This window comes from Phalangium opilio, unplaced genomic scaffold (genome assembly GCF_054372755.1).
Source record: "Phalangium opilio isolate 3A_F unplaced genomic scaffold, DU_Popi_V2 ptg000105l_1, whole genome shotgun sequence".
Lineage (NCBI taxonomy): Eukaryota > Metazoa > Arthropoda > Arachnida > Opiliones > Phalangiidae > Phalangium > Phalangium opilio.
The window spans coordinates 4,001,641-4,017,500 of record NW_028324207.1 but is presented as its reverse complement, the minus strand read 5'-3'; the positions used below and the strand labels follow the sequence as shown (position 1 = coordinate 4,017,500).

The window sequence follows — 15,860 nt, the reverse complement described above, 5'->3', positions numbered from 1 at the left end:
GAGTGGTTAAGGCGACAGACTCGAAATCTGTTGGGATATTCCCGCGCAGGTTCGAATCCTGCCGATTGCGATTGAGCAAAGATTTTTTATTTCAATAATACCTTTAGCAGTTTCACAGATTTTTGAGTGGTCTCAGTTAACAGCAGCAGTCGTGGCCGAGTGGTTAAGGCGACAGACTAGAAATCTGTTGGGATATTCCCGCGCAGGTTCGAATCCTGCCGACTGCGATTGAGCAAAGATTTTTTATTTCAATAATACCTTTGGTGGTTTTACAGATTTCTGAGTAGTCTCGGTTAATCGAAGCAGTCGTGGACGAGTGGTTAAGGCGACAGACTCGAAATCTGTAGCGATATTCCCGCGCAGGTTCGAATCCTGCGAACTGCGTTCGAACTAACATACTTATTCCAATGATAGCTTTAGTAGTTCCACACTTTTTGAGTGGTCTCCGTTAACAGAAGCAGTCGTGGCCGAGTGGTTAAGGCGACAGAATCGAAATCTGTTGGGATATTCCCGCGCAGGTTCGAATCCTGCCGATTGCGATTGAGCAAAGATTTTTTATTTCAATAATACCTTTAGCAGTTTCACAGATTTTTGAGTGGTCTCAGTTAACAGCAGCATTCGTGGCCGAGTGGTTAAGGCGACAGACTCGAAATCGTTTGGGATATTTCCGCGCAGGTTCGAATCCTGCCGATTGGGATTGAGCAAAGATTTTTTATTTCAATAATACCTTTAGCAGTTTCACAGATTTTTGAGTGGTCTCAGTTAACAGCAGCAGTCGTGGCCGAGTGGTTAAGGCGACAGACTCGAAATCTGTTGGGATATTTCCGCGCAGGTTCGAATCCTGCAGACTGCGTTCGAACTCACGTACTTATTTCAATGATAGCTTTAGTAGTTCCACAATTTTTTAGTGGTCTCGGTTAATCGAAGCAGTCGTGGACGAGTGCTTAAGGCGACAGACTCGAAATCTGTTGGGATATTTCCTCGCAGGTTCGATTCCTGCCGACTGCGTTCGAACTCACATACTTATTCCAATGATAGCTTTAGTAGTTCCACACTTTTTTGAGTGGTCTCGGTTAACAGAAGCAGTCGTGGCCGAGTGGTTAAGGCGACAGACTTGAAATCTGTTGGGATATTCCCGCGCAGGTTCGAATCCTGCCGACAGCGTTCGAACACACATACTTATTCCAATGATAGCTTTAGTAGTTCCACAATTTTTGAGTGGTCTCCGTTAACTGAAGCAGTCGTGGCCGAGTGGTTAAGGCGACAGACTAGAAATCTGTTGGGATATTCCCGCGCAGGTTCGAATCCTGCCGACTGCGTTCGAACACACATACTTATTCCAATGATAGCTTTAGTAGTTCCACAATTTTTTGAGTGGACTCGCTTAACAGAAGCAGTCGTGGCTGAGTGGTTAAGGCGACAGACTAGAAATCTGTTGGGATATTCCCGCGCAGGTTCGAATCCTGCCGACTGCGAATGAGCAAAGATTTTTTATTTCAATAATACCTTTGGTGGTTTCACAGATTTCTGAGTAGTCTCGGTTAATCGAAGCAGTCGTGGACGAGTGCTTAAGGCGACAGACTCAAAATCTGTTGGGATATTCCCGCGCAGGTTCGAATCCTGCCGATTGCGATTGAGCAAAGATTTTTTATTTCAATAATACCTTTAGCAGTTTCACAGATTTTTGAGTGGTCTCGGTTAACAGAAGCAGTCGTGGCCGAGTGGTTAAGGCGACAGACTTGAAATCTGTTGGGATATTCCCGCGCAGGTTCGAATCCTGCCGACTGCGTTCGAACAAACATTCTTATTCCAATAATAGCTTTAGTAGTTCCACACTTTTTTGAGTGGTCTCGGTTAACAGAAGCAGTCGTGGCCGAGTGGTTAAGGCGACAGACTTGAAATCTGTTGGGATATTCCCGCGCAGGTTCGAATCCTGCCGACTGCGTTCGAGCAAACATTCTTATTCCAATAATAGCTTTAGTAGTTCCACACTTTTTTGAGTGGTCACGGTTAACAGAAGCAGTCGTGGCCGAATGGTTAAGGCGACAGACTTGAAATCTGTTGGGATATTCCCGCGCAGGTTCGAATCCTGCCGACTGCGTTCGAACACACATACTTATTCCAATGGTAGCTTTAGTAGTTCCACAATTTTTTGAGTGGACTCGCTTAACAGAAGCAGTCGTGGCCGAGTGGTTAAGGCGACAGACTCGAAATCTGTTGGGATATTCCCGCGCAGGTTCGAATCCTGCCGATTGCGATTGAGCAAAGATTTTTTATTTCAATAATACCTTTAGCAGTTTCACAGATTTTTGAGTGGTCTCAGTTAACAGCAGCAGTCGTGGCCGAGTGGTTAAGGCGACAGACTAGAAATCTGTTGGGATATTCCCGCGCAGGTTCGAATCCTGCCGACTGCGTTCGAGCAAACATTCTTATTCCAATAATAGCTTTAGTAGTTCCACACTTTTTTGAGTGGTCACGGTTAACAGAAGCAGTCGTGGCCGAGTTGTCAAGGCGACAGACTAGAAATCTGTTGGGATATTCCCGCGCAGGTTCGAATCCTGCCGACTGCGTTCGAACACACATACTTATTCCAATGATAGCTTTAGTAGTTCCACAATTTTTTGAGTGGACTCGCTTAACAGCAGCAGTCGTGGCCGAGTGGTTAAGGCGACAGACTTGAAATCTGTTGGGATATTCCCGCGCAGGTTCGAATCCTGCCGACTGCGTTCGGGCAAACATTCTTATTCCAATAATAGCTTTAGTAGTTCCACACTTTTTTGAGTGGTCACGGTTAACAGAAGCAGTCGTGGCCGAGTTGTCAAGGCTACAGACTAGAAATCTGTTGGGATATTCCCGCGCAGGTTCGAATCCTGCCGACTGCGTTCGAACACACATACTTATTCCAATGATAGCTTTAGTAGTTCCACAATTTTTTGAGTGGAATCGCTTAACAGCAGCAGTCGTGGCCGCGTGGTTAAGGCGACAGACTCGAAATCTGTTGGGATATTCCCGCGCAGGTTCGAATCCTGCCGATTGCGATTGAGCAAAGATTTTTTATTTCAATAATACCTTTAGCAGTTTCACAGATTTTTGAGTGGTCTCAGTTAACAGCAGCATTCGTGGCCGAGTGGTTAAGGCGACAGACTCGAAATCTGTTGGGATATTCCCGCGCAGGTTCGAATCCTGCCGATTGCGATTGAGCAAAGATTTTTTATTTCAATAATACCTTTAGCAGTTTCACAGATTTTTGAGTGGTCTCAGTTAACAGCAGCATTCGTGGCCGAGTGGTTAAGGCGACAGACTAGAAATCTGTTGGGATATTCCCGCGCAGGTTCGAATCCTGCCGACTGCGTTCGAACAAACATTCTTATTCCAATAATAGCTTTAGTAGTTCCACACTTTTTTGAGTGGTCTCGGTTAACAGAAGCAGTCGTGGCCGAGTTGTCAAGGCGACAGACTAGAAATCTGTAGGGATATTCCCGCGCAGGTTCGAATCCTGCGAACTGCGTTCGAACTAACATACTTATTCCAATGATAGCTTTAGTAGTTCCACACTTTTTGAGTGGTCTCCGTTAACAGAAGCAGTCGTGGCCGAGTGGTTAAGGCGACAGACTCGAAATCTGTTGGGATATTCCCGCGCAGGTTCGAATCCTGCCGATTGCGATTGAGCAAAGATTTTTTATTTCAATAATACCTTTAGCAGTTTCACAGATTTTTGAGTGGTCTCAGTTAACAGCAGCATTCGTGGCCGAGTGGTTAAGGCGACAGACTAGAAATCTGTTGGGATATTCCCGCGCAGGTTCGAATCCTGCCGACTGCGTTCGAACAAACATTCTTATTCCAATAATAGCTTTAGTAGTTCCACACTTTTTTGAGTGGTCTCGGTTAACAGAAGCAGTCGTGGCCGAGTCGTCAAGGCGACAGACTACAAATCTGTAGGGATATTCCCGCGCAGGTTCGAATCCTGCCGACTGCGTTCGAACACACATACTTATTCCAATGGTAGCTTTAGTAGTTCCACAATTTTTTGAGTGGACTCGCTTAACAGAAGCAGTCGTGGCCGAGTGGTTAAGGCGACAGACTCGAAATCTGTTGGGATATTCCCGCGCAGGTTCGAATCCTGCCGATTGCGATTGAGCAAAGATTTTTTATTTCAATATTACCTTTAGCAGTTTCACAGATTTTTGAGTGGTCTCAGTTAACAGCAGCAGTCGTGGCCGAGTGGTTAAGGCGACAGACTAGAAATCTGTTGGGATATTCCCGCGCAGGTTCGAATCCTGCCGACTGCGATTGAGCAAAGATTTTTTATTTCAATAATACCTTTGGTGGTTTTACAGATTTCTGAGTAGTCTCGGTTAATCGAAGCAGTCGTGGACGAGTGGTTAAGGCGACAGACTCGAAATCTGTAGCGATATTCCCGCGCAGGTTCGAATCCTGCGAACTGCGTTCGAACTAACATACTTATTCCAATGATAGCTTTAGTAGTTCCACACTTTTTGAGTGGTCTCCGTTAACAGAAGCAGTCGTGGCCGAGTGGTTAAGGCGACAGAATCGAAATCTGTTGGGATATTCCCGCGCAGGTTCGAATCCTGCCGATTGCGATTGAGCAAAGATTTTTTATTTCAATAATACCTTTAGCAGTTTCACAGATTTTTGAGTGGTCTCAGTTAACAGCAGCATTCGTGGCCGAGTGGTTAAGGCGACAGACTCGAAATCGTTTGGGATATTTCCGCGCAGGTTCGAATCCTGCCGATTGGGATTGAGCAAAGATTTTTTATTTCAATAATACCTTTAGCAGTTTCACAGATTTTTGAGTGGTCTCAGTTAACAGCAGCAGTCGTGGCCGAGTGGTTAAGGCGACAGACTCGAAATCTGTTGGGATATTTCCGCGCAGGTTCGAATCCTGCAGACTGCGTTCGAACTCACGTAATTATTTCAATGATAGCTTTAGTAGTTCCACAATTTTTTAGTGGTCTCGGTTAACAGAAGCAGTCGTGGCCGAGTGGTTAAGGCGACAGACTAGAAATCTGTTGGGATATTCCCGCGCAGGTTCGAATCCTGCCGACTGCGAATGAGCAAAGATTTTTTATTTCAATAATACCTTTGGTGGTTTCACAGATTTCTGAGTAGTCTCGGTTAATCGAAGCAGTCGTGGACGAGTGCTTAAGGCGACAGACTCGAAATCTGTTGGGATATTCCCTCGCAGGTTCGATTCCTGCCGACTGCGTTCGAACTCACATACTTATTCCAATGATAGCTTTAGTAGTTCCACACTTTTTTGAGTGGTCTCGGTTAACAGAAGCAGTCGTGGCCGAGTGGTTAAGGCGACAGACTTGAAATCTGTTGGGATATTCCCGCGCAGGTTCGAATCCTGCCGACAGCGTTCGAACACACATACTTATTCCAATGATAGCTTTAGTAGTTCCACAATTTTTGAGTGGTCTCCGTTAACTGAAGCAGTCGTGGCCGAGTGGTTAAGGCGACAGACTAGAAATCTGTTGGGATATTCCCGCGCAGGTTCGAATCCTGCCGACTGCGTTCGAACACACATACTTATTCCAATGATAGCTTTAGTAGTTCCACAATTTTTTGAGTGGACTCGCTTAACAGAAGCAGTCGTGGCTGAGTGGTTAAGGCGACAGACTAGAAATCTGTTGGGATATTCCCGCGCAGGTTCGAATCCTGCCGACTGCGAATGAGCAAAGATTTTTTATTTCAATAATACCTTTGGTGGTTTCACAGATTTCTGAGTAGTCTCGGTTAATCGAAGCAGTCGTGGACGAGTGCTTAAGGCGACAGACTCAAAATCTGTTGGGATATTCCCGCGCAGGTTCGAATCCTGCCGATTGCGATTGAGCAAAGATTTTTTATTTCAATAATACCTTTAGCAGTTTCACAGATTTTTGAGTGGTCTCGGTTAACAGAAGCAGTCGTGGCCGAGTGGTTAAGGCGACAGACTTGAAATCTGTTGGGATATTCCCGCGCAGGTTCGAATCCTGCCGACTGCGTTCGAACAAACATTCTTATTCCAATAATAGCTTTAGTAGTTCCACACTTTTTTGAGTGGTCTCGGTTAACAGAAGCAGTCGTGGCCGAGTGGTTAAGGCGACAGACTTGAAATCTGTTGGGATATTCCCGCGCAGGTTCGAATCCTGCCGACTGCGTTCGAGCAAACATTCTTATTCCAATAATAGCTTTAGTAGTTCCACACTTTTTTGAGTGGTCACGGTTAACAGAAGCAGTCGTGGCCGAATGGTTAAGGCGACAGACTTGAAATCTGTTGGGATATTCCCGCGCAGGTTCGAATCCTGCCGACTGCGTTCGAACACACATACTTATTCCAATGGTAGCTTTAGTAGTTCCACAATTTTTTGAGTGGACTCGCTTAACAGAAGCAGTCGTGGCCGAGTGGTTAAGGCGACAGACTCGAAATCTGTTGGGATATTCCCGCGCAGGTTCGAATCCTGCCGATTGCGATTGAGCAAAGATTTTTTATTTCAATAATACCTTTAGCAGTTTCACAGATTTTTGAGTGGTCTCAGTTAACAGCAGCAGTCGTGGCCGAGTGGTTAAGGCGACAGACTAGAAATCTGTTGGGATATTCCCGCGCAGGTTCGAATCCTGCCGAATGCGTTCGAGCAAACATTCTTATTCCAATAATAGCTTTAGTAGTTCCACACTTTTTTGAGTGGTCACGGTTAACAGAAGCAGTCGTGGCCGAGTTGTCAAGGCGACAGACTAGAAATCTGTTGGGATATTCCCGCGCAGGTTCGAATCCTGCCGACTGCGTTCGAACACACATACTTATTCCAATGATAGCTTTAGTAGTTCCACAATTTTTTGAGTGGACTCGCTTAACAGCAGCAGTCGTGGCCGAGTGGTTAAGGCGACAGACTTGAAATCTGTTGGGATATTCCCGCGCAGGTTCGAATCCTGCCGACTGCGTTCGGGCAAACATTCTTATTCCAATAATAGCTTTAGTAGTTCCACACTTTTTTGAGTGGTCACGGTTAACAGAAGCAGTCGTGGCCGAGTTGTCAAGGCTACAGACTAGAAATCTGTTGGGATATTCCCGCGCAGGTTCGAATCCTGCCGACTGCGTTCGAACACACATACTTATTCCAATGATAGCTTTAGTAGTTCCACAATTTTTTGAGTGGAATCGCTTAACAGCAGCAGTCGTGGCCGCGTGGTTAAGGCGACAGACTCGAAATCTGTTGGGATATTCCCGCGCAGGTTCGAATCCTGCCGATTGCGATTGAGCAAAGATTTTTCATTTCAATAATACCTTTAGCAGTTTCACAGATTTTTGAGTGGTCTCAGTTAACAGCAGCAGTCGTGGCCGAGTGGTTAAGGCGACAGACTAGAAATCTGTTGGGATATTTCCGCGCAGGTTCGAATACTGCCGATTGCGATTGAGCAAAGATTTTTTATTTCAATAATACCTTTAGCAGTTTCACAGATTTTTGAGTGGTCTCAGTTAACAGCAGCATTCGTGGCCGAGTGGTTAAGGCGACAGACTCGAAATCTGTTGGGATATTCCCGCGCAGGTTCGAATCCTGCCGATTGCGATTGAGCAAAGATTTTTTATTTCAATAATACCTTTAGCAGTTTCACAGATTTTTGAGTGGTCTCAGTTAACAGCAGCATTCGTGGCCGAGTGGTTAAGGCGACAGACTAGAAATCTGTTGGGATATTCCCGCGCAGGTTCGAATCCTGCCGACTGCGTTCGAACAAACATTCTTATTCCAATAATAGCTTTAGTAGTTCCACACTTTTTTGAGTGGTCTCGGTTAACAGAAGCAGTCGTGGCCGAGTTGTCAAGGCGACAGACTAGAAATCTGTAGGGATATTCCCGCGCAGGTTCGAATCCTGCGAACTGCGTTCGAACTAACATACTTATTCCAATGATAGCTTTAGTAGTTCCACACTTTTTGAGTGGTCTCCGTTAACAGAAGCAGTCGTGGCCGAGTGGTTAAGGCGACAGACTCGAAATCTGTTGGGATATTCCCGCGCAGGTTCGAATCCTGCCGATTGCGATTGAGCAAAGATTTTTTATTTCAATAATACCTTTAGCAGTTTCACAGATTTTTGAGTGGTCTCAGTTAACAGCAGCATTCGTGGCCGAGTGGTTAAGGCGACAGACTAGAAATCTGTTGGGATATTCCCGCGCAGGTTCGAATCCTGCCGACTGCGTTCGAACAAACATTCTTATTCCAATAATAGCTTTAGTAGTTCCACACTTTTTTGAGTGGTCTCGGTTAACAGAAGCAGTCGTGGCCGAGTCGTCAAGGCGACAGACTACAAATCTGTAGGGATATTCCCGCGCAGGTTCGAATCCTGCCGACTGCGTTCGAACACACATACTTATTCCAATGGTAGCTTTAGTAGTTCCACAATTTTTTGAGTGGACTCGCTTAACAGAAGCAGTCGTGGCCGAGTGGTTAAGGCGACAGACTCGAAATCTGTTGGGATATTCCCGCGCAGGTTCGAATCCTGCCGATTGCGATTGAGCAAAGATTTTTTATTTCAATATTACCTTTAGCAGTTTCACAGATTTTTGAGTGGTCTCAGTTAACAGCAGCAGTCGTGGCCGAGTGGTTAAGGCGACAGACTAGAAATCTGTTGGGATATTCCCGCGCAGGTTCGAATCCTGCCGACTGCGATTGAGCAAAGATTTTTTATTTCAATAATACCTTTGGTGGTTTTACAGATTTCTGAGTAGTCTCGGTTAATCGAAGCAGTCGTGGACGAGTGGTTAAGGCGACAGACTCGAAATCTGTAGCGATATTCCCGCGCAGGTTCGAATCCTGCGAACTGCGTTCGAACTAACATACTTATTCCAATGATAGCTTTAGTAGTTCCACACTTTTTGAGTGATCTCCGTTAACAGAAGCAGTCGTGGCCGAGTGGTTAAGGCGACAGAATCGAAATCTGTTGGGATATTCCCGCGCAGGTTCGAATCCTGCCGATTGCGATTGAGCAAAGATTTTTTATTTCAATAATACCTTTAGCAGTTTCACAGATTTTTGAGTGGTCTCAGTTAACAGCAGCATTCGTGGCCGAGTGGTTAAGGCGACAGACTCGAAATCGTTTGGGATATTTCCGCGCAGGTTCGAATCCTGCCGATTGGGATTGAGCAAAGATTTTTTATTTCAATAATACCTTTAGCAGTTTCACAGATTTTTGAGTGGTCTCAGTTAACAGCAGCAGTCGTGGCCGAGTGGTTAAGGCGACAGACTCGAAATCTGTTGGGATATTTCCGCGCAGGTTCGAATCCTGCAGACTGCGTTCGAACTCACGTACTTATTTCAATGATAGCTTTAGTAGTTCCACAATTTTTTAGTGGTCTCGGTTAACAGAAGCAGTCGTGGCCGAGTGGTTAAGGCGACAGACTAGAAATCTGTTGGGATATTCCCGCGCAGGTTCGAATCCTGCCGACTGCGAATGAGCAAAGATTTTTTATTTCAATAATACCTTTGGTGGTTTCACAGATTTCTGAGTAGTCTCGGTTAATCGAAGCAGTCGTGGACGAGTGCTTAAGGCGACAGACTCGAAATCTGTTGGGATATTCCCTCGCAGGTTCGATTCCTGCCGACTGCGTTCGAACTCACATACTTATTCCAATGATAGCTTTAGTAGTTCCACACTTTTTTGAGTGGTCTCGGTTAACAGAAGCAGTCGTGGCCGAGTGGTTAAGGCGACAGACTTGAAATCTGTTGGGATATTCCCGCGCAGGTTCGAATCCTGCCGACAGCGTTCGAACACACATACTTATTCCAATGATAGCTTTAGTAGTTCCACAATTTTTGAGTGGTCTCCGTTAACTGAAGCAGTCGTGGCCGAGTGGTTAAGGCGACAGACTAGAAATCTGTTGGGATATTCCCGCGCAGGTTCGAATCCTGCCGACTGCGTTCGAACACACATACTTATTCCAATGATAGCTTTAGTAGTTCCACAATTTTTTGAGTGGACTCGCTTAACAGAAGCAGTCGTGGCTGAGTGGTTAAGGCGACAGACTAGAAATCTGTTGGGATATTCCCGCGCAGGTTCGAATCCTGCCGACTGCGAATGAGCAAAGATTTTTTATTTCAATAATACCTTTGGTGGTTTCACAGATTTCTGAGTAGTCTCGGTTAATCGAAGCAGTCGTGGACGAGTGCTTAAGGCGACAGACTCAAAATCTGTTGGGATATTCCCGCGCAGGTTCGAATCCTGCCGATTGCGATTGAGCAAAGATTTTTTATTTCAATAATACCTTTAGCAGTTTCACAGATTTTTGAGTGGTCTCGGTTAACAGAAGCAGTCGTGGCCGAGTGGTTAAGGCGACAGACTTGAAATCTGTTGGGATATTCCCGCGCAGGTTCGAATCCTGCCGACTGCGTTCGAACAAACATTCTTATTCCAATAATAGCTTTAGTAGTTCCACACTTTTTTGAGTGGTCTCGGTTAACAGAAGCAGTCGTGGCCGAGTGGTTAAGGCGACAGACTTGAAATCTGTTGGGATATTCCCGCGCAGGTTCGAATCCTGCCGACTGCGTTCGAGCAAACATTCTTATTCCAATAATAGCTTTAGTAGTTCCACACTTTTTTGAGTGGTCACGGTTAACAGAAGCAGTCGTGGCCGAATGGTTAAGGCGACAGACTTGAAATCTGTTGGGATATTCCCGCGCAGGTTCGAATCCTGCCGACTGCGTTCGAACAAACATTCTTATTCCAATAATAGCTTTAGTAGTTCCACACTTTTTTGAGTGGTCTCGGTTAACAGAAGCAGTCGTGGCCGAGTCGTCAAGGCGACAGACTACAAATCTGTAGGGATATTCCCGCGCAGGTTCGAATCCTGCCGACTGCGTTCGAACACACATACTTATTCCAATGGTAGCTTTAGTAGTTCCACAATTTTTTGAGTGGACTCGCTTAACAGAAGCAGTCGTGGCCGAGTGGTTAAGGCGACAGACTCGAAATCTGTTGGGATATTCCCGCGCAGGTTCGAATCCTGCCGATTGCGATTGAGCAAAGATTTTTTATTTCAATATTACCTTTAGCAGTTTCACAGATTTTTGAGTGGTCTCAGTTAACAGCAGCAGTCGTGGCCGAGTGGTTAAGGCGACAGACTAGAAATCTGTTGGGATATTCCCGCGCAGGTTCGAATCCTGCCGACTGCGATTGAGCAAAGATTTTTTATTTCAATAATACCTTTGGTGGTTTTACAGATTTCTGAGTAGTCTCGGTTAATCGAAGCAGTCGTGGACGAGTGGTTAAGGCGACAGACTCGAAATCTGTAGCGATATTCCCGCGCAGGTTCGAATCCTGCGAACTGCGTTCGAACTAACATACTTATTCCAATGATAGCTTTAGTAGTTCCACACTTTTTGAGTGGTCTCCGTTAACAGAAGCAGTCGTGGCCGAGTGGTTAAGGCGACAGAATCGAAATCTGTTGGGATATTCCCGCGCAGGTTCGAATCCTGCCGATTGCGATTGAGCAAAGATTTTTTATTTCAATAATACCTTTAGCAGTTTCACAGATTTTTGAGTGGTCTCAGTTAACAGCAGCATTCGTGGCCGAGTGGTTAAGGCGACAGACTCGAAATCGTTTGGGATATTTCCGCGCAGGTTCGAATCCTGCCGATTGGGATTGAGCAAAGATTTTTTATTTCAATAATACCTTTAGCAGTTTCACAGATTTTTGAGTGGTCTCAGTTAACAGCAGCAGTCGTGGCCGAGTGGTTAAGGCGACAGACTCGAAATCTGTTGGGATATTTCCGCGCAGGTTCGAATCCTGCAGACTGCGTTCGAACTCACGTACTTATTTCAATGATAGCTTTAGTAGTTCCACAATTTTTTAGTGGTCTCGGTTAACAGAAGCAGTCGTGGCCGAGTGGTTAAGGCGACAGACTAGAAATCTGTTGGGATATTCCCGCGCAGGTTCGAATCCTGCCGACTGCGAATGAGCAAAGATTTTTTATTTCAATAATACCTTTGGTGGTTTCACAGATTTCTGAGTAGTCTCGGTTAATCGAAGCAGTCGTGGACGAGTGCTTAAGGCGACAGACTCGAAATCTGTTGGGATATTCCCTCGCAGGTTCGATTCCTGCCGACTGCGTTCGAACTCACATACTTATTCCAATGATAGCTTTAGTAGTTCCACACTTTTTTGAGTGGTCTCGGTTAACAGAAGCAGTCGTGGCCGAGTGGTTAAGGCGACAGACTTGAAATCTGTTGGGATATTCCCGCGCAGGTTCGAATCCTGCCGACAGCGTTCGAACACACATACTTATTCCAATGATAGCTTTAGTAGTTCCACAATTTTTGAGTGGTCTCCGTTAACTGAAGCAGTCGTGGCCGAGTGGTTAAGGCGACAGACTAGAAATCTGTTGGGATATTCCCGCGCAGGTTCGAATCCTGCCGACTGCGTTCGAACACACATACTTATTCCAATGATAGCTTTAGTAGTTCCACAATTTTTTGAGTGGACTCGCTTAACAGAAGCAGTCGTGGCTGAGTGGTTAAGGCGACAGACTAGAAATCTGTTGGGATATTCCCGCGCAGGTTCGAATCCTGCCGACTGCGAATGAGCAAAGATTTTTTATTTCAATAATACCTTTGGTGGTTTCACAGATTTCTGAGTAGTCTCGGTTAATCGAAGCAGTCGTGGACGAGTGCTTAAGGCGACAGACTCAAAATCTGTTGGGATATTCCCGCGCAGGTTCGAATCCTGCCGATTGCGATTGAGCAAAGATTTTTTATTTCAATAATACCTTTAGCAGTTTCACAGATTTTTGAGTGGTCTCGGTTAACAGAAGCAGTCGTGGCCGAGTGGTTAAGGCGACAGACTTGAAATCTGTTGGGATATTCCCGCGCAGGTTCGAATCCTGCCGACTGCGTTCGAACAAACATTCTTATTCCAATAATAGCTTTAGTAGTTCCACACTTTTTTGAGTGGTCTCGGTTAACAGAAGCAGTCGTGGCCGAGTGGTTAAGGCGACAGACTTGAAATCTGTTGGGATATTCCCGCGCAGGTTCGAATCCTGCCGACTGCGTTCGAGCAAACATTCTTATTCCAATAATAGCTTTAGTAGTTCCACACTTTTTTGAGTGGTCACGGTTAACAGAAGCAGTCGTGGCCGAATGGTTAAGGCGACAGACTTGAAATCTGTTGGGATATTCCCGCGCAGGTTCGAATCCTGCCGACTGCGTTCGAACACACATACTTATTCCAATGGTAGCTTTAGTAGTTCCACAATTTTTTGAGTGGACTCGCTTAACAGAAGCAGTCGTGGCCGAGTGGTTAAGGCGACAGACTCGAAATCTGTTGGGATATTCCCGCGCAGGTTCGAATCCTGCCGATTGCGATTGAGCAAAGATTTTTTATTTCAATAATACCTTTAGCAGTTTCACAGATTTTTGAGTGGTCTCAGTTAACAGCAGCAGTCGTGGCCGAGTGGTTAAGGCGACAGACTAGAAATCTGTTGGGATATTCCCGCGCAGGTTCGAATCCTGCCGACTGCGTTCGAGCAAACATTCTTATTCCAATAATAGCTTTAGTAGTTCCACACTTTTTTGAGTGGTCACGGTTAACAGAAGCAGTCGTGGCCGAGTTGTCAAGGCGACAGACTAGAAATCTGTTGGGATATTCCCGCGCAGGTTCGAATCCTGCCGACTGCGTTCGAACACACATACTTATTCCAATGGTAGCTTTAGTAGTTCCACAATTTTTTGAGTGGACTCGCTTAACAGAAGCAGTCGTGGCCGAGTGGTTAAGGCGACAGACTCGAAATCTGTTGGGATATTCCCGCGCAGGTTCGAATCCTGCCGATTGCGATTGAGCAAAGATTTTTTATTTCAATAATACCTTTAGCAGTTTCACAGATTTTTGAGTGGTCTCAGTTAACAGCAGCAGTCGTGGCCGAGTGGTTAAGGCGACAGACTAGAAATCTGTTGGGATATTCCCGCGCAGGTTCGAATCCTGCCGACTGCGTTCGAGCAAACATTCTTATTCCAATAATAGCTTTAGTAGTTCCACACTTTTTTGAGTGGTCACGGTTAACAGAAGCAGTCGTGGCCGAGTTGTCAAGGCGACAGACTAGAAATCTGTTGGGATATTCCCGCGCAGGTTCGAATCCTGCCGACTGCGTTCGAACACACATACTTATTCCAATGATAGCTTTAGTAGTTCCACAATTTTTTGAGTGGACTCGCTTAACAGCAGCAGTCGTGGCCGAGTGGTTAAGGCGACAGACTTGAAATCTGTTGGGATATTCCCGCGCAGGTTCGAATCCTGCCGACTGCGTTCGGGCAAACATTCTTATTCCAATAATAGCTTTAGTAGTTCCACACTTTTTTGAGTGGTCACGGTTAACAGAAGCAGTCGTGGCCGAGTTGTCAAGGCTACAGACTAGAAATCTGTTGGGATATTCCCGCGCAGGTTCGAATCCTGCCGACTGCGTTCGAACACACATACTTATTCCAATGATAGCTTTAGTAGTTCCACAATTTTTTGAGTGGAATCGCTTAACAGCAGCAGTCGTGGCCGCGTGGTTAAGGCGACAGACTCGAAATCTGTTGGGATATTCCCGCGCAGGTTCGAATCCTGCCGATTGCGATTGAGCAAAGATTTTTCATTTCAATAATACCTTTAGCAGTTTCACAGATTTTTGAGTGGTCTCAGTTAACAGCAGCAGTCGTGGCCGAGTGGTTAAGGCGACAGACTAGAAATCTGTTGGGATATTTCCGCGCAGGTTCGAATACTGCCGATTGCGATTGAGCAAAGATTTTTTATTTCAATAATACCTTTAGCAGTTTCACAGATTTTTGAGTGGTCTCAGTTAACAGCAGCATTCGTGGCCGAGTGGTTAAGGCGACAGACTCGAAATCTGTTGGGATATTCCCGCGCAGGTTCGAATCCTGCCGATTGCGATTGAGCAAAGATTTTTTATTTCAATAATACCTTTAGCAGTTTCACAGATTTTTGAGTGGTCTCAGTTAACAGCAGCATTCGTGGCCGAGTGGTTAAGGCGACAGACTAGAAATCTGTTGGGATATTCCCGCGCAGGTTCGAATCCTGCCGACTGCGTTCGAACAAACATTCTTATTCCAATAATAGCTTTAGTAGTTCCACACTTTTTTGAGTGGTCTCGGTTAACAGAAGCAGTCGTGGCCGAGTTGTCAAGGCGACAGACTAGAAATCTGTAGGGATATTCCCGCGCAGGTTCGAATCCTGCGAACTGCGTTCGAACTAACATACTTATTCCAATGATAGCTTTAGTAGTTCCACACTTTTTGAGTGGTCTCCGTTAACAGAAGCAGTCGTGGCCGAGTGGTTAAGGCGACAGACTCGAAATCTGTTGGGATATTCCCGCGCAGGTTCGAATCCTGCCGATTGCGATTGAGCAAAGATTTTTTATTTCAATAATACCTTTAGCAGTTTCACAGATTTTTGAGTGGTCTCAGTTAACAGCAGCATTCGTGGCCGAGTGGTTAAGGCGACAGACTAGAAATCTGTTGGGATATTCCCGCGCAGGTTCGAATCCTGCCGACTGCGTTCGAACAAACATTCTTATTCCAATAATAGCTTTAGTAGTTCCACACTTTTTTGAGTGGTCTCGGTTAACAGAAGCAGTCGTGGCCGAGTCGTCAAGGCGACAGACTACAAATCTGTAGGGATATTCCCGCGCAGGTTCGAATCCTGCCGACTGCGTTCGAACACACATACTTATTCCAATGGTAGCTTTAGTAGTTCCACAATTTTTTGAGTGGACTCGCTTAACAGAAGCAGTCGTGGCCGAGTGGTTAAGGCGACAGACTCGAAATCTGTTGGGATATTCCCGCGCAGGTTCGAATCCTGCCGATTGCGATTGAGC

General features: G+C 45.7%; 90 non-coding genes across 90 annotated transcripts in view; all 90 read left to right on the top strand.

Annotated features, from left to right (window-relative positions):
* The window catches only part of TRNAS-CGA (transfer RNA serine (anticodon CGA)), an 82-nt gene extending 12 nt beyond the window's left edge, over positions 1 to 70 (top strand). The window contains exon 1 of the tRNA in view: positions 1 to 70. This exon is cut by the window's left edge and continues 12 nt beyond it. This is a non-coding gene — a tRNA (tRNA-Ser).
* Positions 71 to 145: 75 nt separating this feature from the next.
* Positions 146 to 227, top strand: TRNAS-AGA (transfer RNA serine (anticodon AGA)). The gene has a single exon. It is a non-coding gene; the product is annotated as a tRNA-Ser (tRNA).
* Positions 228 to 457: 230 nt separating this feature from the next.
* Positions 458 to 539, top strand: TRNAS-CGA (transfer RNA serine (anticodon CGA)). The gene has a single exon. It is a non-coding gene; the product is annotated as a tRNA-Ser (tRNA).
* A 232-nt stretch (positions 540 to 771) lies between these two features.
* On the top strand, positions 772 to 853 carry TRNAS-CGA (transfer RNA serine (anticodon CGA)). Its single transcript has one exon. It is a non-coding gene; the product is annotated as a tRNA-Ser (tRNA).
* A 73-nt stretch (positions 854 to 926) lies between these two features.
* On the top strand, positions 927 to 1,008 carry TRNAS-CGA (transfer RNA serine (anticodon CGA)). Its single transcript has one exon. It is a non-coding gene; the product is annotated as a tRNA-Ser (tRNA).
* Positions 1,009 to 1,082: 74 nt separating this feature from the next.
* On the top strand, positions 1,083 to 1,164 carry TRNAS-UGA (transfer RNA serine (anticodon UGA)). Its single transcript has one exon. It is a non-coding gene; the product is annotated as a tRNA-Ser (tRNA).
* A 73-nt stretch (positions 1,165 to 1,237) lies between these two features.
* TRNAS-AGA (transfer RNA serine (anticodon AGA)) lies at positions 1,238 to 1,319 on the top strand. Its single transcript has one exon. It is a non-coding gene; the product is annotated as a tRNA-Ser (tRNA).
* A 74-nt stretch (positions 1,320 to 1,393) lies between these two features.
* On the top strand, positions 1,394 to 1,475 carry TRNAS-AGA (transfer RNA serine (anticodon AGA)). The gene has a single exon. It is a non-coding gene; the product is annotated as a tRNA-Ser (tRNA).
* Positions 1,476 to 1,707: 232 nt separating this feature from the next.
* Positions 1,708 to 1,789, top strand: TRNAS-UGA (transfer RNA serine (anticodon UGA)). Its single transcript has one exon. It is a non-coding gene; the product is annotated as a tRNA-Ser (tRNA).
* Positions 1,790 to 1,863: 74 nt separating this feature from the next.
* On the top strand, positions 1,864 to 1,945 carry TRNAS-UGA (transfer RNA serine (anticodon UGA)). Its single transcript has one exon. It is a non-coding gene; the product is annotated as a tRNA-Ser (tRNA).
* Positions 1,946 to 2,019: 74 nt separating this feature from the next.
* Positions 2,020 to 2,101, top strand: TRNAS-UGA (transfer RNA serine (anticodon UGA)). Its single transcript has one exon. It is a non-coding gene; the product is annotated as a tRNA-Ser (tRNA).
* A 74-nt stretch (positions 2,102 to 2,175) lies between these two features.
* On the top strand, positions 2,176 to 2,257 carry TRNAS-CGA (transfer RNA serine (anticodon CGA)). The gene has a single exon. It is a non-coding gene; the product is annotated as a tRNA-Ser (tRNA).
* Positions 2,258 to 2,332: 75 nt separating this feature from the next.
* On the top strand, positions 2,333 to 2,414 carry TRNAS-AGA (transfer RNA serine (anticodon AGA)). The gene has a single exon. It is a non-coding gene; the product is annotated as a tRNA-Ser (tRNA).
* Positions 2,415 to 2,488: 74 nt separating this feature from the next.
* On the top strand, positions 2,489 to 2,570 carry TRNAS-AGA (transfer RNA serine (anticodon AGA)). Its single transcript has one exon. It is a non-coding gene; the product is annotated as a tRNA-Ser (tRNA).
* Positions 2,571 to 2,644: 74 nt separating this feature from the next.
* On the top strand, positions 2,645 to 2,726 carry TRNAS-UGA (transfer RNA serine (anticodon UGA)). The gene has a single exon. It is a non-coding gene; the product is annotated as a tRNA-Ser (tRNA).
* A 74-nt stretch (positions 2,727 to 2,800) lies between these two features.
* TRNAS-AGA (transfer RNA serine (anticodon AGA)) lies at positions 2,801 to 2,882 on the top strand. The gene has a single exon. It is a non-coding gene; the product is annotated as a tRNA-Ser (tRNA).
* A 74-nt stretch (positions 2,883 to 2,956) lies between these two features.
* TRNAS-CGA (transfer RNA serine (anticodon CGA)) lies at positions 2,957 to 3,038 on the top strand. Its single transcript has one exon. It is a non-coding gene; the product is annotated as a tRNA-Ser (tRNA).
* Positions 3,039 to 3,113: 75 nt separating this feature from the next.
* Positions 3,114 to 3,195, top strand: TRNAS-CGA (transfer RNA serine (anticodon CGA)). The gene has a single exon. It is a non-coding gene; the product is annotated as a tRNA-Ser (tRNA).
* Positions 3,196 to 3,267: 72 nt separating this feature from the next.
* TRNAS-AGA (transfer RNA serine (anticodon AGA)) lies at positions 3,268 to 3,352 on the top strand. Its single transcript has one exon. It is a non-coding gene; the product is annotated as a tRNA-Ser (tRNA).
* Positions 3,353 to 3,426: 74 nt separating this feature from the next.
* Positions 3,427 to 3,508, top strand: TRNAS-AGA (transfer RNA serine (anticodon AGA)). Its single transcript has one exon. It is a non-coding gene; the product is annotated as a tRNA-Ser (tRNA).
* A 73-nt stretch (positions 3,509 to 3,581) lies between these two features.
* On the top strand, positions 3,582 to 3,663 carry TRNAS-CGA (transfer RNA serine (anticodon CGA)). The gene has a single exon. It is a non-coding gene; the product is annotated as a tRNA-Ser (tRNA).
* Positions 3,664 to 3,735: 72 nt separating this feature from the next.
* Positions 3,736 to 3,820, top strand: TRNAS-AGA (transfer RNA serine (anticodon AGA)). The gene has a single exon. It is a non-coding gene; the product is annotated as a tRNA-Ser (tRNA).
* Positions 3,821 to 3,894: 74 nt separating this feature from the next.
* TRNAC-ACA (transfer RNA cysteine (anticodon ACA)) lies at positions 3,895 to 3,976 on the top strand. The gene has a single exon. It is a non-coding gene; the product is annotated as a tRNA-Cys (tRNA).
* Positions 3,977 to 4,050: 74 nt separating this feature from the next.
* TRNAS-CGA (transfer RNA serine (anticodon CGA)) lies at positions 4,051 to 4,132 on the top strand. The gene has a single exon. It is a non-coding gene; the product is annotated as a tRNA-Ser (tRNA).
* Positions 4,133 to 4,207: 75 nt separating this feature from the next.
* Positions 4,208 to 4,289, top strand: TRNAS-AGA (transfer RNA serine (anticodon AGA)). Its single transcript has one exon. It is a non-coding gene; the product is annotated as a tRNA-Ser (tRNA).
* Positions 4,290 to 4,519: 230 nt separating this feature from the next.
* Positions 4,520 to 4,601, top strand: TRNAS-CGA (transfer RNA serine (anticodon CGA)). Its single transcript has one exon. It is a non-coding gene; the product is annotated as a tRNA-Ser (tRNA).
* Positions 4,602 to 4,833: 232 nt separating this feature from the next.
* Positions 4,834 to 4,915, top strand: TRNAS-CGA (transfer RNA serine (anticodon CGA)). The gene has a single exon. It is a non-coding gene; the product is annotated as a tRNA-Ser (tRNA).
* A 73-nt stretch (positions 4,916 to 4,988) lies between these two features.
* TRNAS-AGA (transfer RNA serine (anticodon AGA)) lies at positions 4,989 to 5,070 on the top strand. The gene has a single exon. It is a non-coding gene; the product is annotated as a tRNA-Ser (tRNA).
* A 75-nt stretch (positions 5,071 to 5,145) lies between these two features.
* TRNAS-CGA (transfer RNA serine (anticodon CGA)) lies at positions 5,146 to 5,227 on the top strand. The gene has a single exon. It is a non-coding gene; the product is annotated as a tRNA-Ser (tRNA).
* Positions 5,228 to 5,301: 74 nt separating this feature from the next.
* Positions 5,302 to 5,383, top strand: TRNAS-UGA (transfer RNA serine (anticodon UGA)). The gene has a single exon. It is a non-coding gene; the product is annotated as a tRNA-Ser (tRNA).
* Positions 5,384 to 5,456: 73 nt separating this feature from the next.
* TRNAS-AGA (transfer RNA serine (anticodon AGA)) lies at positions 5,457 to 5,538 on the top strand. Its single transcript has one exon. It is a non-coding gene; the product is annotated as a tRNA-Ser (tRNA).
* A 74-nt stretch (positions 5,539 to 5,612) lies between these two features.
* Positions 5,613 to 5,694, top strand: TRNAS-AGA (transfer RNA serine (anticodon AGA)). Its single transcript has one exon. It is a non-coding gene; the product is annotated as a tRNA-Ser (tRNA).
* Positions 5,695 to 5,926: 232 nt separating this feature from the next.
* TRNAS-UGA (transfer RNA serine (anticodon UGA)) lies at positions 5,927 to 6,008 on the top strand. Its single transcript has one exon. It is a non-coding gene; the product is annotated as a tRNA-Ser (tRNA).
* Positions 6,009 to 6,082: 74 nt separating this feature from the next.
* TRNAS-UGA (transfer RNA serine (anticodon UGA)) lies at positions 6,083 to 6,164 on the top strand. The gene has a single exon. It is a non-coding gene; the product is annotated as a tRNA-Ser (tRNA).
* A 74-nt stretch (positions 6,165 to 6,238) lies between these two features.
* On the top strand, positions 6,239 to 6,320 carry TRNAS-UGA (transfer RNA serine (anticodon UGA)). The gene has a single exon. It is a non-coding gene; the product is annotated as a tRNA-Ser (tRNA).
* A 74-nt stretch (positions 6,321 to 6,394) lies between these two features.
* On the top strand, positions 6,395 to 6,476 carry TRNAS-CGA (transfer RNA serine (anticodon CGA)). Its single transcript has one exon. It is a non-coding gene; the product is annotated as a tRNA-Ser (tRNA).
* Positions 6,477 to 6,551: 75 nt separating this feature from the next.
* TRNAS-AGA (transfer RNA serine (anticodon AGA)) lies at positions 6,552 to 6,633 on the top strand. The gene has a single exon. It is a non-coding gene; the product is annotated as a tRNA-Ser (tRNA).
* A 74-nt stretch (positions 6,634 to 6,707) lies between these two features.
* On the top strand, positions 6,708 to 6,789 carry TRNAS-AGA (transfer RNA serine (anticodon AGA)). Its single transcript has one exon. It is a non-coding gene; the product is annotated as a tRNA-Ser (tRNA).
* Positions 6,790 to 6,863: 74 nt separating this feature from the next.
* On the top strand, positions 6,864 to 6,945 carry TRNAS-UGA (transfer RNA serine (anticodon UGA)). The gene has a single exon. It is a non-coding gene; the product is annotated as a tRNA-Ser (tRNA).
* Positions 6,946 to 7,019: 74 nt separating this feature from the next.
* TRNAS-AGA (transfer RNA serine (anticodon AGA)) lies at positions 7,020 to 7,101 on the top strand. Its single transcript has one exon. It is a non-coding gene; the product is annotated as a tRNA-Ser (tRNA).
* Positions 7,102 to 7,175: 74 nt separating this feature from the next.
* TRNAS-CGA (transfer RNA serine (anticodon CGA)) lies at positions 7,176 to 7,257 on the top strand. The gene has a single exon. It is a non-coding gene; the product is annotated as a tRNA-Ser (tRNA).
* A 75-nt stretch (positions 7,258 to 7,332) lies between these two features.
* On the top strand, positions 7,333 to 7,414 carry TRNAS-AGA (transfer RNA serine (anticodon AGA)). The gene has a single exon. It is a non-coding gene; the product is annotated as a tRNA-Ser (tRNA).
* A 75-nt stretch (positions 7,415 to 7,489) lies between these two features.
* Positions 7,490 to 7,571, top strand: TRNAS-CGA (transfer RNA serine (anticodon CGA)). The gene has a single exon. It is a non-coding gene; the product is annotated as a tRNA-Ser (tRNA).
* Positions 7,572 to 7,643: 72 nt separating this feature from the next.
* TRNAS-AGA (transfer RNA serine (anticodon AGA)) lies at positions 7,644 to 7,728 on the top strand. Its single transcript has one exon. It is a non-coding gene; the product is annotated as a tRNA-Ser (tRNA).
* Positions 7,729 to 7,802: 74 nt separating this feature from the next.
* Positions 7,803 to 7,884, top strand: TRNAS-AGA (transfer RNA serine (anticodon AGA)). Its single transcript has one exon. It is a non-coding gene; the product is annotated as a tRNA-Ser (tRNA).
* A 73-nt stretch (positions 7,885 to 7,957) lies between these two features.
* Positions 7,958 to 8,039, top strand: TRNAS-CGA (transfer RNA serine (anticodon CGA)). Its single transcript has one exon. It is a non-coding gene; the product is annotated as a tRNA-Ser (tRNA).
* A 72-nt stretch (positions 8,040 to 8,111) lies between these two features.
* On the top strand, positions 8,112 to 8,196 carry TRNAS-AGA (transfer RNA serine (anticodon AGA)). The gene has a single exon. It is a non-coding gene; the product is annotated as a tRNA-Ser (tRNA).
* A 74-nt stretch (positions 8,197 to 8,270) lies between these two features.
* Positions 8,271 to 8,352, top strand: TRNAC-ACA (transfer RNA cysteine (anticodon ACA)). The gene has a single exon. It is a non-coding gene; the product is annotated as a tRNA-Cys (tRNA).
* A 74-nt stretch (positions 8,353 to 8,426) lies between these two features.
* TRNAS-CGA (transfer RNA serine (anticodon CGA)) lies at positions 8,427 to 8,508 on the top strand. Its single transcript has one exon. It is a non-coding gene; the product is annotated as a tRNA-Ser (tRNA).
* Positions 8,509 to 8,583: 75 nt separating this feature from the next.
* On the top strand, positions 8,584 to 8,665 carry TRNAS-AGA (transfer RNA serine (anticodon AGA)). Its single transcript has one exon. It is a non-coding gene; the product is annotated as a tRNA-Ser (tRNA).
* A 230-nt stretch (positions 8,666 to 8,895) lies between these two features.
* Positions 8,896 to 8,977, top strand: TRNAS-CGA (transfer RNA serine (anticodon CGA)). The gene has a single exon. It is a non-coding gene; the product is annotated as a tRNA-Ser (tRNA).
* Positions 8,978 to 9,209: 232 nt separating this feature from the next.
* On the top strand, positions 9,210 to 9,291 carry TRNAS-CGA (transfer RNA serine (anticodon CGA)). The gene has a single exon. It is a non-coding gene; the product is annotated as a tRNA-Ser (tRNA).
* A 73-nt stretch (positions 9,292 to 9,364) lies between these two features.
* Positions 9,365 to 9,446, top strand: TRNAS-AGA (transfer RNA serine (anticodon AGA)). Its single transcript has one exon. It is a non-coding gene; the product is annotated as a tRNA-Ser (tRNA).
* Positions 9,447 to 9,521: 75 nt separating this feature from the next.
* TRNAS-CGA (transfer RNA serine (anticodon CGA)) lies at positions 9,522 to 9,603 on the top strand. Its single transcript has one exon. It is a non-coding gene; the product is annotated as a tRNA-Ser (tRNA).
* A 74-nt stretch (positions 9,604 to 9,677) lies between these two features.
* Positions 9,678 to 9,759, top strand: TRNAS-UGA (transfer RNA serine (anticodon UGA)). Its single transcript has one exon. It is a non-coding gene; the product is annotated as a tRNA-Ser (tRNA).
* A 73-nt stretch (positions 9,760 to 9,832) lies between these two features.
* TRNAS-AGA (transfer RNA serine (anticodon AGA)) lies at positions 9,833 to 9,914 on the top strand. The gene has a single exon. It is a non-coding gene; the product is annotated as a tRNA-Ser (tRNA).
* Positions 9,915 to 9,988: 74 nt separating this feature from the next.
* TRNAS-AGA (transfer RNA serine (anticodon AGA)) lies at positions 9,989 to 10,070 on the top strand. Its single transcript has one exon. It is a non-coding gene; the product is annotated as a tRNA-Ser (tRNA).
* A 232-nt stretch (positions 10,071 to 10,302) lies between these two features.
* On the top strand, positions 10,303 to 10,384 carry TRNAS-UGA (transfer RNA serine (anticodon UGA)). Its single transcript has one exon. It is a non-coding gene; the product is annotated as a tRNA-Ser (tRNA).
* A 74-nt stretch (positions 10,385 to 10,458) lies between these two features.
* On the top strand, positions 10,459 to 10,540 carry TRNAS-UGA (transfer RNA serine (anticodon UGA)). Its single transcript has one exon. It is a non-coding gene; the product is annotated as a tRNA-Ser (tRNA).
* A 74-nt stretch (positions 10,541 to 10,614) lies between these two features.
* TRNAS-UGA (transfer RNA serine (anticodon UGA)) lies at positions 10,615 to 10,696 on the top strand. Its single transcript has one exon. It is a non-coding gene; the product is annotated as a tRNA-Ser (tRNA).
* Positions 10,697 to 10,770: 74 nt separating this feature from the next.
* Positions 10,771 to 10,852, top strand: TRNAC-ACA (transfer RNA cysteine (anticodon ACA)). Its single transcript has one exon. It is a non-coding gene; the product is annotated as a tRNA-Cys (tRNA).
* Positions 10,853 to 10,926: 74 nt separating this feature from the next.
* On the top strand, positions 10,927 to 11,008 carry TRNAS-CGA (transfer RNA serine (anticodon CGA)). Its single transcript has one exon. It is a non-coding gene; the product is annotated as a tRNA-Ser (tRNA).
* A 75-nt stretch (positions 11,009 to 11,083) lies between these two features.
* On the top strand, positions 11,084 to 11,165 carry TRNAS-AGA (transfer RNA serine (anticodon AGA)). Its single transcript has one exon. It is a non-coding gene; the product is annotated as a tRNA-Ser (tRNA).
* Positions 11,166 to 11,395: 230 nt separating this feature from the next.
* TRNAS-CGA (transfer RNA serine (anticodon CGA)) lies at positions 11,396 to 11,477 on the top strand. The gene has a single exon. It is a non-coding gene; the product is annotated as a tRNA-Ser (tRNA).
* A 232-nt stretch (positions 11,478 to 11,709) lies between these two features.
* TRNAS-CGA (transfer RNA serine (anticodon CGA)) lies at positions 11,710 to 11,791 on the top strand. Its single transcript has one exon. It is a non-coding gene; the product is annotated as a tRNA-Ser (tRNA).
* A 73-nt stretch (positions 11,792 to 11,864) lies between these two features.
* On the top strand, positions 11,865 to 11,946 carry TRNAS-AGA (transfer RNA serine (anticodon AGA)). The gene has a single exon. It is a non-coding gene; the product is annotated as a tRNA-Ser (tRNA).
* Positions 11,947 to 12,021: 75 nt separating this feature from the next.
* Positions 12,022 to 12,103, top strand: TRNAS-CGA (transfer RNA serine (anticodon CGA)). The gene has a single exon. It is a non-coding gene; the product is annotated as a tRNA-Ser (tRNA).
* Positions 12,104 to 12,177: 74 nt separating this feature from the next.
* Positions 12,178 to 12,259, top strand: TRNAS-UGA (transfer RNA serine (anticodon UGA)). The gene has a single exon. It is a non-coding gene; the product is annotated as a tRNA-Ser (tRNA).
* Positions 12,260 to 12,332: 73 nt separating this feature from the next.
* Positions 12,333 to 12,414, top strand: TRNAS-AGA (transfer RNA serine (anticodon AGA)). The gene has a single exon. It is a non-coding gene; the product is annotated as a tRNA-Ser (tRNA).
* A 74-nt stretch (positions 12,415 to 12,488) lies between these two features.
* Positions 12,489 to 12,570, top strand: TRNAS-AGA (transfer RNA serine (anticodon AGA)). The gene has a single exon. It is a non-coding gene; the product is annotated as a tRNA-Ser (tRNA).
* Positions 12,571 to 12,802: 232 nt separating this feature from the next.
* Positions 12,803 to 12,884, top strand: TRNAS-UGA (transfer RNA serine (anticodon UGA)). Its single transcript has one exon. It is a non-coding gene; the product is annotated as a tRNA-Ser (tRNA).
* A 74-nt stretch (positions 12,885 to 12,958) lies between these two features.
* Positions 12,959 to 13,040, top strand: TRNAS-UGA (transfer RNA serine (anticodon UGA)). Its single transcript has one exon. It is a non-coding gene; the product is annotated as a tRNA-Ser (tRNA).
* A 74-nt stretch (positions 13,041 to 13,114) lies between these two features.
* Positions 13,115 to 13,196, top strand: TRNAS-UGA (transfer RNA serine (anticodon UGA)). Its single transcript has one exon. It is a non-coding gene; the product is annotated as a tRNA-Ser (tRNA).
* A 74-nt stretch (positions 13,197 to 13,270) lies between these two features.
* TRNAS-CGA (transfer RNA serine (anticodon CGA)) lies at positions 13,271 to 13,352 on the top strand. The gene has a single exon. It is a non-coding gene; the product is annotated as a tRNA-Ser (tRNA).
* A 75-nt stretch (positions 13,353 to 13,427) lies between these two features.
* On the top strand, positions 13,428 to 13,509 carry TRNAS-AGA (transfer RNA serine (anticodon AGA)). Its single transcript has one exon. It is a non-coding gene; the product is annotated as a tRNA-Ser (tRNA).
* Positions 13,510 to 13,583: 74 nt separating this feature from the next.
* TRNAS-AGA (transfer RNA serine (anticodon AGA)) lies at positions 13,584 to 13,665 on the top strand. Its single transcript has one exon. It is a non-coding gene; the product is annotated as a tRNA-Ser (tRNA).
* A 74-nt stretch (positions 13,666 to 13,739) lies between these two features.
* TRNAS-CGA (transfer RNA serine (anticodon CGA)) lies at positions 13,740 to 13,821 on the top strand. Its single transcript has one exon. It is a non-coding gene; the product is annotated as a tRNA-Ser (tRNA).
* Positions 13,822 to 13,896: 75 nt separating this feature from the next.
* Positions 13,897 to 13,978, top strand: TRNAS-AGA (transfer RNA serine (anticodon AGA)). The gene has a single exon. It is a non-coding gene; the product is annotated as a tRNA-Ser (tRNA).
* Positions 13,979 to 14,052: 74 nt separating this feature from the next.
* On the top strand, positions 14,053 to 14,134 carry TRNAS-AGA (transfer RNA serine (anticodon AGA)). The gene has a single exon. It is a non-coding gene; the product is annotated as a tRNA-Ser (tRNA).
* Positions 14,135 to 14,208: 74 nt separating this feature from the next.
* Positions 14,209 to 14,290, top strand: TRNAS-UGA (transfer RNA serine (anticodon UGA)). The gene has a single exon. It is a non-coding gene; the product is annotated as a tRNA-Ser (tRNA).
* Positions 14,291 to 14,364: 74 nt separating this feature from the next.
* TRNAS-AGA (transfer RNA serine (anticodon AGA)) lies at positions 14,365 to 14,446 on the top strand. The gene has a single exon. It is a non-coding gene; the product is annotated as a tRNA-Ser (tRNA).
* A 74-nt stretch (positions 14,447 to 14,520) lies between these two features.
* Positions 14,521 to 14,602, top strand: TRNAS-CGA (transfer RNA serine (anticodon CGA)). Its single transcript has one exon. It is a non-coding gene; the product is annotated as a tRNA-Ser (tRNA).
* A 75-nt stretch (positions 14,603 to 14,677) lies between these two features.
* TRNAS-AGA (transfer RNA serine (anticodon AGA)) lies at positions 14,678 to 14,759 on the top strand. The gene has a single exon. It is a non-coding gene; the product is annotated as a tRNA-Ser (tRNA).
* A 75-nt stretch (positions 14,760 to 14,834) lies between these two features.
* On the top strand, positions 14,835 to 14,916 carry TRNAS-CGA (transfer RNA serine (anticodon CGA)). Its single transcript has one exon. It is a non-coding gene; the product is annotated as a tRNA-Ser (tRNA).
* Positions 14,917 to 14,988: 72 nt separating this feature from the next.
* Positions 14,989 to 15,073, top strand: TRNAS-AGA (transfer RNA serine (anticodon AGA)). The gene has a single exon. It is a non-coding gene; the product is annotated as a tRNA-Ser (tRNA).
* Positions 15,074 to 15,147: 74 nt separating this feature from the next.
* TRNAS-AGA (transfer RNA serine (anticodon AGA)) lies at positions 15,148 to 15,229 on the top strand. Its single transcript has one exon. It is a non-coding gene; the product is annotated as a tRNA-Ser (tRNA).
* A 73-nt stretch (positions 15,230 to 15,302) lies between these two features.
* Positions 15,303 to 15,384, top strand: TRNAS-CGA (transfer RNA serine (anticodon CGA)). The gene has a single exon. It is a non-coding gene; the product is annotated as a tRNA-Ser (tRNA).
* A 72-nt stretch (positions 15,385 to 15,456) lies between these two features.
* On the top strand, positions 15,457 to 15,541 carry TRNAS-AGA (transfer RNA serine (anticodon AGA)). The gene has a single exon. It is a non-coding gene; the product is annotated as a tRNA-Ser (tRNA).
* A 74-nt stretch (positions 15,542 to 15,615) lies between these two features.
* TRNAC-ACA (transfer RNA cysteine (anticodon ACA)) lies at positions 15,616 to 15,697 on the top strand. Its single transcript has one exon. It is a non-coding gene; the product is annotated as a tRNA-Cys (tRNA).
* A 74-nt stretch (positions 15,698 to 15,771) lies between these two features.
* Positions 15,772 to 15,853, top strand: TRNAS-CGA (transfer RNA serine (anticodon CGA)). The gene has a single exon. It is a non-coding gene; the product is annotated as a tRNA-Ser (tRNA).
* Positions 15,854 to 15,860: the final 7 nt, after the last annotated feature.